General features: G+C 37.0%; 1 long non-coding RNA gene across 2 annotated transcripts in view; it reads right to left on the bottom strand.

The window, feature by feature from the left end:
- Positions 1 to 6247, bottom strand: part of LOC110353431 (uncharacterized) — a 72517-nt gene extending 66270 nt beyond the window's left edge. Inside the window, exon 1 of one of the 2 annotated variants that reach the window (XR_005262569.2) lies at positions 6035 to 6247. This is a non-coding gene — a long non-coding RNA (uncharacterized lncRNA). The remainder of the gene's footprint in view (positions 1 to 6034) is intronic. The other variant, XR_011806734.1, reaches the window with a different exon arrangement.
- Positions 6248 to 11095: the final 4848 nt, after the last annotated feature.

Here is an 11095-nt window from a genome sequence, read left to right on the forward strand (position 1 = left end):
TTTTTCTCTGCCATTATCTTTTGTGTATAAGGAGAAGGATACAATCTGACCTGAAACTATTACATTTCCCTTTCTCTGTCATTTCACCTTAAGAGCGTGATGAAAAACACAACAGAATTCCCTTTTCTTATCTTTTACAAACCATTATACATTTAGGCATTAAGATCAGGATTTGGACATTAGTATTTTGTAACATCAAATACTGTTTATTGTAAATAAAATATTGCAATGTGTTAATAGAAACCAGTTATATCATTTCACTTATATCTCATATCTCAATTACACATACACTTGGGTAAATAACACTAAACATTTAAAATCATAATAGAAATAGTATTAATAAAAATAACATAAATAAATAAAGCCACTACTCAGTAAATCATTTGTTTTCACAGAAATTTCACCCTCTGTCTTTTACTAGATATTTCCATTTGAATGTGATTCTTCGGCTTAATTTTTACAGTATTTCACATTAATGTATTTTTGCAAACAAATTTCTCTGAAATATGTGAAACTTCTGAAAACGACAGTGCTCTTTCAATTATGAGTGGTTGAAGGGAAGGAAGGAGGTTGGTATTTCATTAGGTGCCCACTTCTACTAAAATATTTCATCAATGATTTAGTTGATAGATGACAGCCTGAAGCTGTGAGGATCTGGAATATTGTTGAAGGGCAGGATTCAAGGATCTTGGCAAATGGGATAAATAATGGCGGGGGGGGAGGGGGTGGAGAGAGAAAGGAAATTAAATAGAGGCAATTATAGATTAAAGGCTAATACAGAATGAACAACATAACAACTCTGGAAAAGGAGTTGGGAGTTACATTTAATCATGAGCTGAAGATAGAATAAGGTCAGCACCCTGGTAACAGACAAGGTGTTGGGATCTGTGTCCAGTGAAATGCTCAAGTCAGCTGAACTTGACCCACACAGCGGCACCATGATCTCTCTGACCAGGCCTGTTCTTGGCGGAAGTTTACCGCTTGCCAGGAGTTCACATCCAGGACATTGTGGAGAGGCTCTTGAGGCTTGACCAGTCCAGGGACTACCACTCCTTGCCTTTCTTCCTTATGAGAACAAAGGTTGCTGACAAGGGGGACCTGAATTACATCAAGAGTGATTTCATTGCTCTGTGCATGATTGTAAAGGGCATGGAGGTCATCCTTGATCCTGTCAATGAAGGGGAATGACTTGCGGGGAAATGAGCAGATCTCATGAATCAGCAGCTCTTTGCACAGATGATATCAACAATAGGTATTTGCTTTTTACCACTGTGGTACCCTCCTGGAGGATCAAGGACTGTCAGGAAGAGGTGGAATCCACATGAAAAAAAAGGGTAAAAGCATCTTTGCAAAAAATCTGACCAACCTTGGTGAGGAAATCTCTAAACAAGGAATGCTGCAGGAGGGACATGATAATCCACAATCAGGTGCAAAGGTGATGGACTCTACTGGTAAGCAAATGGTACAGTGTGATATGGGACAGAAAGAACCTGGAAAATAGCAAAATGACAGCAGTGGTCCATCCCCAGGTCTATATGCATAGATAATGAAGTGTCTACAGAACAGCACTATGGGGGAAAATCTCATATGTTTATTTGGTATACATTTAGAGATGCCTCTCTGAAGTACCTGTACACTAATGCACACAATATAAGGAACAACAGGACAAATTTGAGGTCCACGTGCAGTCACTGGTCTGCTATCTTCTTGGGTCACAGAGATGTGGAATAGTTCACATAACTGGAGTGCTGCTGTGGTTGGATACAGGCTCATTAGGAAGGACAGCAAAGAGTGAAAGTTTCCTGTTGTGTGGGAAAGCAGTGGGAATGCAAAAAGCTCTGACTGAAGTTGCATGAACCTGTAAGGACCTTATGTGTTAAGGTTAGAGGTGAGACCAGTATGGGTGTCATTGTGACAGGTGTCAGTACAGAAGGCCTAAACAGGAAAGTTAGGCCTTCTTCCAGCTAATGAGAGAAGCCACATGGTTACAGGCTGTGGCTGTTGTAGGGGACTTCAACCACCCCAGTATCTGCTGTAGGGACAAATGAGCAACACACAAGCAACCCAGGAGGTTGCCGGAGTACGTTTATGATAACATCTTGACATAGGCGATTGAGGAGCTGGCAGAGACGTGAGGATGGGATGTCCTGCTGGATCTCATACCTGCAAACAAAGAACAAGGACACGAAGGCCAAGGCAGCCTTGGCTGAAGGAATCATGAGACGGATGGTGGAGTCCAGTATCCCAAGAAGAAAGGGCAAGACAAATAACTGTATCACAACCCTGTACATAATGAGAGCAGACTTGGGCCTTTTTAGGGGCCAAGGACTTTGAAGAATTCCACAGGAAACTATGACAGAGAGAACAGAGGTCCAGGAGAGCTGAATCATTCAAGCTCAATTACCTCCTCCAAATGTCTGAACCCAACAAAAAGGGAGTATAGATGGCAGGAGATCCTCAGAGGTGAATAAGAAACTCCAGACAAATGTCAAATATAGAAAGTAAGTATACCAAAGGAATACATTGCTAAGATTACAGGAATTAGAATTGAATTAGGACAGCCAAAACCTACCTGGAGCTGAATCTGAGATGGGATATGTATGGCAAAGTCAGATGCTTCTACAGGCACATTAGCAGAAAAAGAAAGACTAGGGAATATGTGGACCAGCTGTTGAAGGTGACAGGGGACCTGGTGATAAACGATGTGGAAAACACTCAAAAAAAAAAAAAAAAAAAAAGGTTACTCCTGTCTTCAAGAATGGCAAGAAGGAAGACTAGGGAAACTACCTGCCAGTCAGCTTCACCTTAATCCCTGGAAAGGTGATGAAACATATCTTCCTAAAAAGCATTTCAAAATATGTTCAGGACAAGAAGGTACTTGGGAGTAGTCAATACAAATTTACAAATGGCAAATCATGCCTAGCCAACCTGGCAGCTCTCAGTGACAAAATTACTATCCGAATGGATAATGTAAGAACAGATGATATTGTTTGTCTTGACTTTAGCAAAGCTTTTGACAAATCTTCCATATAAACCTTACAGTAACACTGATGAAAAATGGACTAGATAAGTGGACAGTGAGGTGGACTGAAAAGAAGGTGAACCACCAGGCTCAAAAGGATGTGATCAGCAGCAAAAAAAAAATCCAATCCAATCATTAGTGATCTAACCTAGGAGTCAATACTGTTTCATTTCTTCATTAATGACCTGATGGGACCAAGTGCACCCTCAGCAAATTTGCAGGATTGTTTGCTAGAAAGATCTGATGGTTGTGATGTCATTCAGAAGGATCTTGATGAGCTGCAGAAATTAGCAGAAATGAATTTCATGAAGTTCAACATTGTGCATTGCAGGCAGGTCAAGGGAGATAATCTCTGCCCTCTACTCAGCCCTGGTGAGACACATCTGGTGTTCTGGGTTCAGTTCTGGGCTCCCCAGTACAGGAGAGACATAGATATGATGGAACTAGTGCAGCAAAGGGTAGCAGATATGATTAAGGGACTGAAGAATCTGACACATAAGGAGAGGCTGAAAGAGTTGGGACTATTCAGCCTGAGGAAAAGGAGAGTCAAGTGGGACCTTATCCATGTATACGGATACCTGCTGAATGGGAGAAAAGAAGATGGGGGAAGACTCTTCTCACTGGTGCTTACTGGCAAGACAAAAACGAATAAGTACAAATTAAAGGACAGGAAATTCTATTTGCTCATAAGAAAATTCTTATATGTATTTTTATTTTTATTTTTATTTTTTACTGTGTGGGTGGCTAAGACCAGAACAGCTTGCACAGAGATGTTATGGAATGTCCATCCTTGAAGATATATAAAAACCAACTGGGCATGTCCTTGCTTGAGTGGGGAGGTGAGAGGGCACGGTGAGGCAGGAGGGTGAGGGGGACACACACAACTCCAGAGATCCCTGGATTTCAACCATCTTGTGATTTGTGACTCTGTGTGGGTTATGTTACATTTTACCCACCATATTGACCTTCTCCTTATTGTTTAATTCTGTTTTGAAAAAAATACTCACACAAATCACTATTCTACTTGATTTGAAGTAGAATATTTCATACCTTTTCACAGACATGCAAGATTTCTTCATATTAATATTATTTTTATTGTTTAGATAGCTGCTTTATTTTATCATTACCTAATTTGGAGGAAAGCTTATATGTTGATTTATTCTGTTCTTTTGTTTTGAGTTCTGGTACTTTTTAGCATTTTCTAATTGCTTGAAGGACTTAGGAGGCCATGGAAAATGAATTGCCAAATTCTAACATGGTCCTTTTCTTATCAATGAAATTTTTTCTCATTTAACTTTTTTCTTTTTTTTTTTTTTTAATTTGATCCTTAGTCCTTAATTATGTATGTCACAGATATGTTACATTGCCTATGTACAAGTACTGAAGGGGTGTAATTACCAAAACACATGGAATTAAGTCATTAAGTCCTCAGAAAGGACAAAAATGTGGAACTAGGGGCACTAAATTAATGAAAATGAATTAGAAAGAAACATTCTCAAATGTATGATTTTTTAAATTGTATTGACTCAAAGAATTAAGTGGAAGCTGAATCACTTGAGTGATTTCAAACTATGCTATGTAATACAACATATCAAAAAATAGGGTTTGAGAAGGTGTCTAGACTATGTTGGATAATTTTTGTCAAACTATAAAATGGACATTAATGGAAATTTTTGCTACCACTTATGAACTATAAAATCATTAAGGTTGGAAAAGGCCTCCAAGATCATCTGGTCCAACCATCCCCCTACGAGCATTACCCACTAATCTATGCCCCTAAGCACCATATTCAACCTTTTCTTAAATACCCTAGGGATGGTGGCTCCACAACCTCCCTGGACAACCTGTTCCAATGCCTAACGACTCTTTCTGAGAATTAGTTTCTACTAATTTCTAATCTGACTCTGCCTATAATGCCACAATATTATAGTTAAGTTCTGCACACGTTGTTTATCAAAAGGGTAGAGCCAGTGTTAGGAAACAATTTCCATCTCAACAATTTATAACTTCTACAAATCTACAGACATATAAATTATAGGTTCACAGGACACTTCTGTTGTTTCAGAGGGTATTGTGCTATGTCAGGATCAAAAGGATCTGCAATTTTTAAAGGCTTTATTTAAACGGTGAAATATTACTTTCCTTCCTATGTATTTGTCTGTATTTAATAAGAGAGCTATAAATACTGGTCCAATTGTTAAGCAGTTGCAGAGATTACAGATATCTGTTAGATAAATAATAACTGAAGGTTTCCTTCTAAATGGTACTACAAGTTAATGGTAGCAATAGTGTAGAGATTATATAACTTTTTATTGAAGTGTTTTATATCAGTGCTATATCTATAAAAAAAATCATAACTTTTGGAATCCTTTGAGAGATCCAGAAAACATATACTTTGATTTTAAATATTCAGAGAAAAAGTGAGTTCTTAAGTTCATGCTGTTTTACATCCTGCAGATTCAGCTGTCTACACTGAAATGGCTCTGTGACTCTCATGCACAGGCGTCTTTTACATGCAGTCATTTGGTTCAGATGTTAGCTGCATTGTAATGTTTCATTTGCCTTGGCAGAACTCTGACACATAACTAGGAAATTGTATTGTTTGCAGATGTTGTTCAAAAGATTCAGTGCCATTTTTTTTTTGAGGGACCACATCTTTCCATTCTGTAAGGGAATCTGTATAACTGTAATTAAAATCTGAAACATGCTTTGGGGCAATAGTGCCCCATTGGTCCTCTCTTTGTTTTGAATTTCAAATGGCTGTGAAAACACTGTTATTGTCACCTCCTCTAGCTTTTACAGGATAAGATAATCTATTTATTTATTTGTTTGTTTGTTTGTTTTTAATGGAGGAGAAAAAAAAAACAGTGACTTGATACCAAATTTCAATTTAAAGAACAAGCTGTCAGCTACTACTGATAACATCAGAGAAGGCTAATCCTAAAACATAGCATAATAATCCATCTATAAAACATTTTAAAACAATACCAAGGGAACATTCTCAATACTCACCCAAGCCTTTTTGTGATTTCTCTTCAGGTCAAAAAAACCTACAATATTGAAGCAGTGAGTAGCAGGAAGTACAACACAACAGATATCTATAGCAAGAAAGGGAATGCCACAGCATATGGCTCATACGTCACAGGACACTTTGGCAGTATGTTTGTACACCCTCTCATCTAGCCTAAGAACACTGTTACATGTTACTACCACCCCTGCATTTTGATTCCATATGACACAGCTCTTAACTGTGTTTGATTATTAGAAGTCCCACAAAAGTGTGGCTATTCTTTTATATATTTTTTATTTGTAACAGAACACTGTTGATCTCAGTCAGGTCAGACACCCTGTCAGGGTCCAATCTTGATGCATCAATGACAACATGTATCACAGCAGTCAAAAGTTCACAGCATATAATAAAAATTGAACTGAAGTCAAGCATGCTATCCTCTTGTGGCCTGAGTGGGACTGTAGGCAACCAGTGATTTGTAGGCACCATTACTTCCCAGATGTTCACTGTATCTAGCCCTTGGCAGGGTGTCAAGGACAAAGAATAATCAGTCTTTAGATATCACTTTTGAAATGTTATGCCCCACGCTTCCTTCAGGTGACTCATTCTTTCCGTGTTGTCAAGAACCACTGATGAAAGCTGACTACTTTCAAAAGCCTCTGACAAGTGAAGCATTCCTGATACATGGAGAAAATGATATTGTGCAGTCAGTACTCACAGAACATACCGTGAGTGATGGATGAGTTACTGCTTTGCCAACATTGTGGTCAACTTCTCTTCCAAACTCAGGACAGAGCCACAGAACAGCTAAAGCGATCTTGGGCCCAGGAGGAAAACACTGGGAATCGACTTGAGGAGTTTTTAAAGTGATTTCAGGGTTCCCATAAATCTAGGTGCTATCTTATGGATGGCGACAATATCCTATCCTATCCTTACAGCAAATCCGTGCATTTAAAATAGGGTAGACACACTGCAGGAGCATGAAAATGACGTGAAAATCGATTGCACTAATGCAGGGCAGTGCTCACGTGGCTATTAAGAAGGCATTTCTGGTTTAATGTGTTTTTTAATCCTTTATATAAATAATGTATGCGGTGTAATAAAATATTACTAACAAATAGGGATTTAAGATTTTATATATATATATAACAATGGCTATCTTACTCTTTGCAGAAATTATGAGTCAAAAATCTAATTATATTGTTCAGAATACATAAACCCAAATGCAAACTCAGAGGAAGCTAAATTTTCTGAAGTTAGAAGGTTTAAATTTCACACTTCTTTATTTATTTATTTATTTATATATATATATATATATATATATATGTTTTTCCCCTTAATAATGTGTATTTGTTCTTGAACATTTCTAAGCTGAGAATGGCCTTCTAGTGTATGGTATATTTTTGCTATCCAGTGTGAAGCTTTTTCCATTATTTATTTATTTTCCTTCCTGAATCTAGCTTGTAAATGTCTCTCTTGATAATTTTATGTTATGCTGCTCATGGTGTTCAGGACTAAAATATGAACAGAGTTAAGTATGATCAGATGTGAACAAGGCATGGAGATGCTTAAGGTAGGCTTTAGGGATCCTAAAACCCTGCACATAAACCCTCTATGGGTACCTCAGTTTTCAAATAAATATTCTTTGGGAGCTTAAAAAATACATGCCCAATAGTGCTTATTTAAAAAGAAAGGGTTTAGGAGCATGCTGCTTGTTTGTGAGCAGCCACCTTGGGAGTCAATCCTACAGGCATCTTCAAGGTTTTGTCTAACACATACTAGTACCACTGAATTTATTCAAAAACATGTACAGAGAAAACAATAGCACTGCTTATGTTAGCCTAATGGTCAAATAATTCAGCCCAGAAATATAGGATTTAAAATATCTTTTGCCTCCAAGGGTTTGAACCACATCTCACCAACTTCACTAAGCTGTAGGCTTTCCCTTTTGAAATAGGACACTGTTCTGGCAGGAAAGCAAGGCGAGAGAAAAAGCATGCAAAAGGCAGCACTGTTCTGCTGCTCAGAGGTGAATGCATTCACCTGGAATGAGATAGAATAGAGCTGCATGTGCTTTCCTGCTCTTTTTGCTATGTTCATTTTAAAATGAATACAAATTTGTTTTGAATATACAATTGAATATACAATGTGGAACATTCAGGCCAGAATGATGTGGATAAAGTCATACACAACATTTGCTAATCCAACTGGACAGAGGACCTCAGGTCAAACCTCCTTTGCAGACATGCCCTTTGACAGCTTGGACTGCTATCCTGGCAATCCAGTGACTGTTCCTAGGCTTCACTGTGCCAGGATGCATGACAAAACATACAGTTCTGGATACTGTGTATTTCTGAAGAACTGTCTTTACTTACTCCCCATCTGTAAAATGTTCTTTACCCCACCCCCCACTATGACTATGTTGTCTATTTAGATTAATACTTAACTACGTACTTCATATATACCTCCTAGCAACAGTGGCCTGAAGAGACGGTTAGGTTTGATTCTTCTGTCATGCAAATAAGCAAAGACCTTTTATTTCCCTTTTTCTCTATATGTATATAATTTATAGATAGGTTTTCTTCTTTTCCAAAAGTCACTTTTTTTTTCTTTTTTTTTATTTTTCTTTTCCCATGTGCAGGGAGACTAACAAGCTGTGGGAAGTCCTGGAGAAAGCAAATATATATATGAATGCATCTGAGCATCCTTTAAACTAGGTGAGGTAACATCCAAGAAACAAACTGTTTTCTCCTGGGACACCTGATCAGTAAATAAACATGTGAGCTGTTGTTGTTGCTTTAATGTAGTTGCACAGTATATGTTTGCAAATGCAGGTCTAAACCATATGTCAACATTTGCCTTAATATACTCATGGAGGCTACCTACAAAGGAATCAGTCAAATAACTTCAAAACATCTATAAATACATACACCTCCCCTTACATTACACACAGTTATATGCACAGTGGTTGTCTGTTGCACTGGGCTTAATTTACTTATCTTGCCTTTTGCAAGCTAAACATAATTTTGTACAGTATTTAAAGTTTATTCTTCCAGTATTTTTTGATATTCTAAATTACTTTGTATGCCACCATTTAATTTACTGCTAATATTTTAAAGAGTTGAGTAAGGATCATGGTAGCCTTGTTTCCAAAAGACTTCTGTAACAAACTTCAACGATAGCTCAGTTTAACAGGAAGTTAGAGTTGCAGTTCATTACAGGAGAGTGATCTCCTTCTATATTGAATTACTGCCAGGAAATATTTACAGGCTACAGTCATAGACTTTACCCTTCAATCAATGGTGGTCTAAGGGAACACTTCCTTAAGTTTGTTAATGCGTTCTGCCAGCCTGACAAGTGGGTGTAAGATAATTCTGCCAACTTCAGTATCTTCCTGAGTGCTGCTTTGAGGCCAACAAAACATCGAAGTATTTTTTTGTGAATAAACAACTCATCAAAACATATGAGAACAGAAGGTTTCAAACATAGTAAAGCAACTGGCATGTTAGAGTTAATGAGAAGCACAATGATACTTTATTCAAACCTCCTAGACCAAGGGTCATCTGCATAATAACATAACATCTCTTACAGCCTCCTTATAACTCTATAGAAATATGTATTAATAACTCTCATTTTCCTGTATCTTTAAACAAAATTGGAATATTTCAATAAATGTGAATAAAATGGAGGGGAAAAAATGTCGTTAATAGAATATGCTTTTACATTCTGTTCTATCTGTCATTGCTGCCCTCCATGTGTTTTTTTTTTTTTCTTGATTGTTTTTTGTTGTTCTAACCTCTTTTCATTATTTTGCATGTCACAGTTATTGACTCTGCTGAAGAATCCTACTTACAAAATAAGGGACCAGAGCTCTAGTTAAGTAGTACTGTTGGAAAAAAAGAACAAAAGTGCATACTTGTCTATTTCTTATTTTATTTACACATCATGGCTTTTTGTAAGGCATAAAGTGCCTTGGACTTCAGCAATTGTTTCCTGTATTATTCTCCGTATCTTGCAAATAAACAAGAAAAATAATATTAATTAATTAATTAAACAAATGAATGAACAAACAAACTTTATGTGCCTGCCTGTTTCTTTACCTGTGCTGGCTAGTGGGTGGAGCTCCAACTGAGTGGCAGAGGAGGATGTGCAAGTGGTCAAAAGTGCTCACATCTGCCAGTAGTAAATTACTATTCCCCCAGTCTCCAGTCACTACACTGACTGAGCAAAAGGAAAACAATGAGCCACAGCTATTTCCTGGAGATGTCCATGGAGATATAGATGCTATGCAAGCTTCTTTATGGGTTGTCTGTATGAGACAAACTCTAATTCATATTGCCACAGGAAGTTTTAGGCAGACGCAGGTTATGGTGAAGGTACAATGTGCACCATAACAGAGAATCCATTGGTTCCATGCATCATTACAGTAATCTGAGAGTAAGATGTCTGGAACAGTTGGGTAAAATTTAGTATAAATGTTGCAGCAATACTTGCTCAGAGCCTCACAGAATATGTTATTATTCTTACTATTACTGCAACAAACAATTTGTTAAGTGGGAAATGTAGCAATGTACACTTGGGAAGTTTCTACTTATCCAGAGTAAGGCACCCTGATATTATAAGGTAAACCTTTGGATTACTTAATCAATAACAAATTGTATAGAAGAATTTTGCCTTTTAAAATGGTACATTAAATCCTGCTAGATAACTAAAATACACATCACAGATGGTTAAGTATATAAGTATATAAAAAAAAAAAAAAATAATAATGGGCATCTTTCAGCTAGGATTTATTTAAACAGAGTAACTTAGAGATCCTCAGAAATGAAGAAAAACAAACAAAAAGCAACTAAACAAAAACAACAAGCAAACAAAAACAGTTTAAACAGCAAAGGTCTAAGACATTAGGAGAAATCATACTAGTTTAGGCAGAAAAAAATCACAAATTACTTTTAATATTTGTAGACAGAATTCACTTTAAAAAATTAAACATTTCTTCTTCTTAATCCAATATATTAAAAAGCATTTATTTAGTGTAAAAAAATAAAGTCTTTATTGTTTCT

The sequence above is a fragment of the Anas platyrhynchos genome, chromosome 1 (assembly GCF_047663525.1).
Source record: "Anas platyrhynchos isolate ZD024472 breed Pekin duck chromosome 1, IASCAAS_PekinDuck_T2T, whole genome shotgun sequence".
In the NCBI taxonomy this organism is placed as follows: domain Eukaryota; kingdom Metazoa; phylum Chordata; class Aves; order Anseriformes; family Anatidae; genus Anas; species Anas platyrhynchos.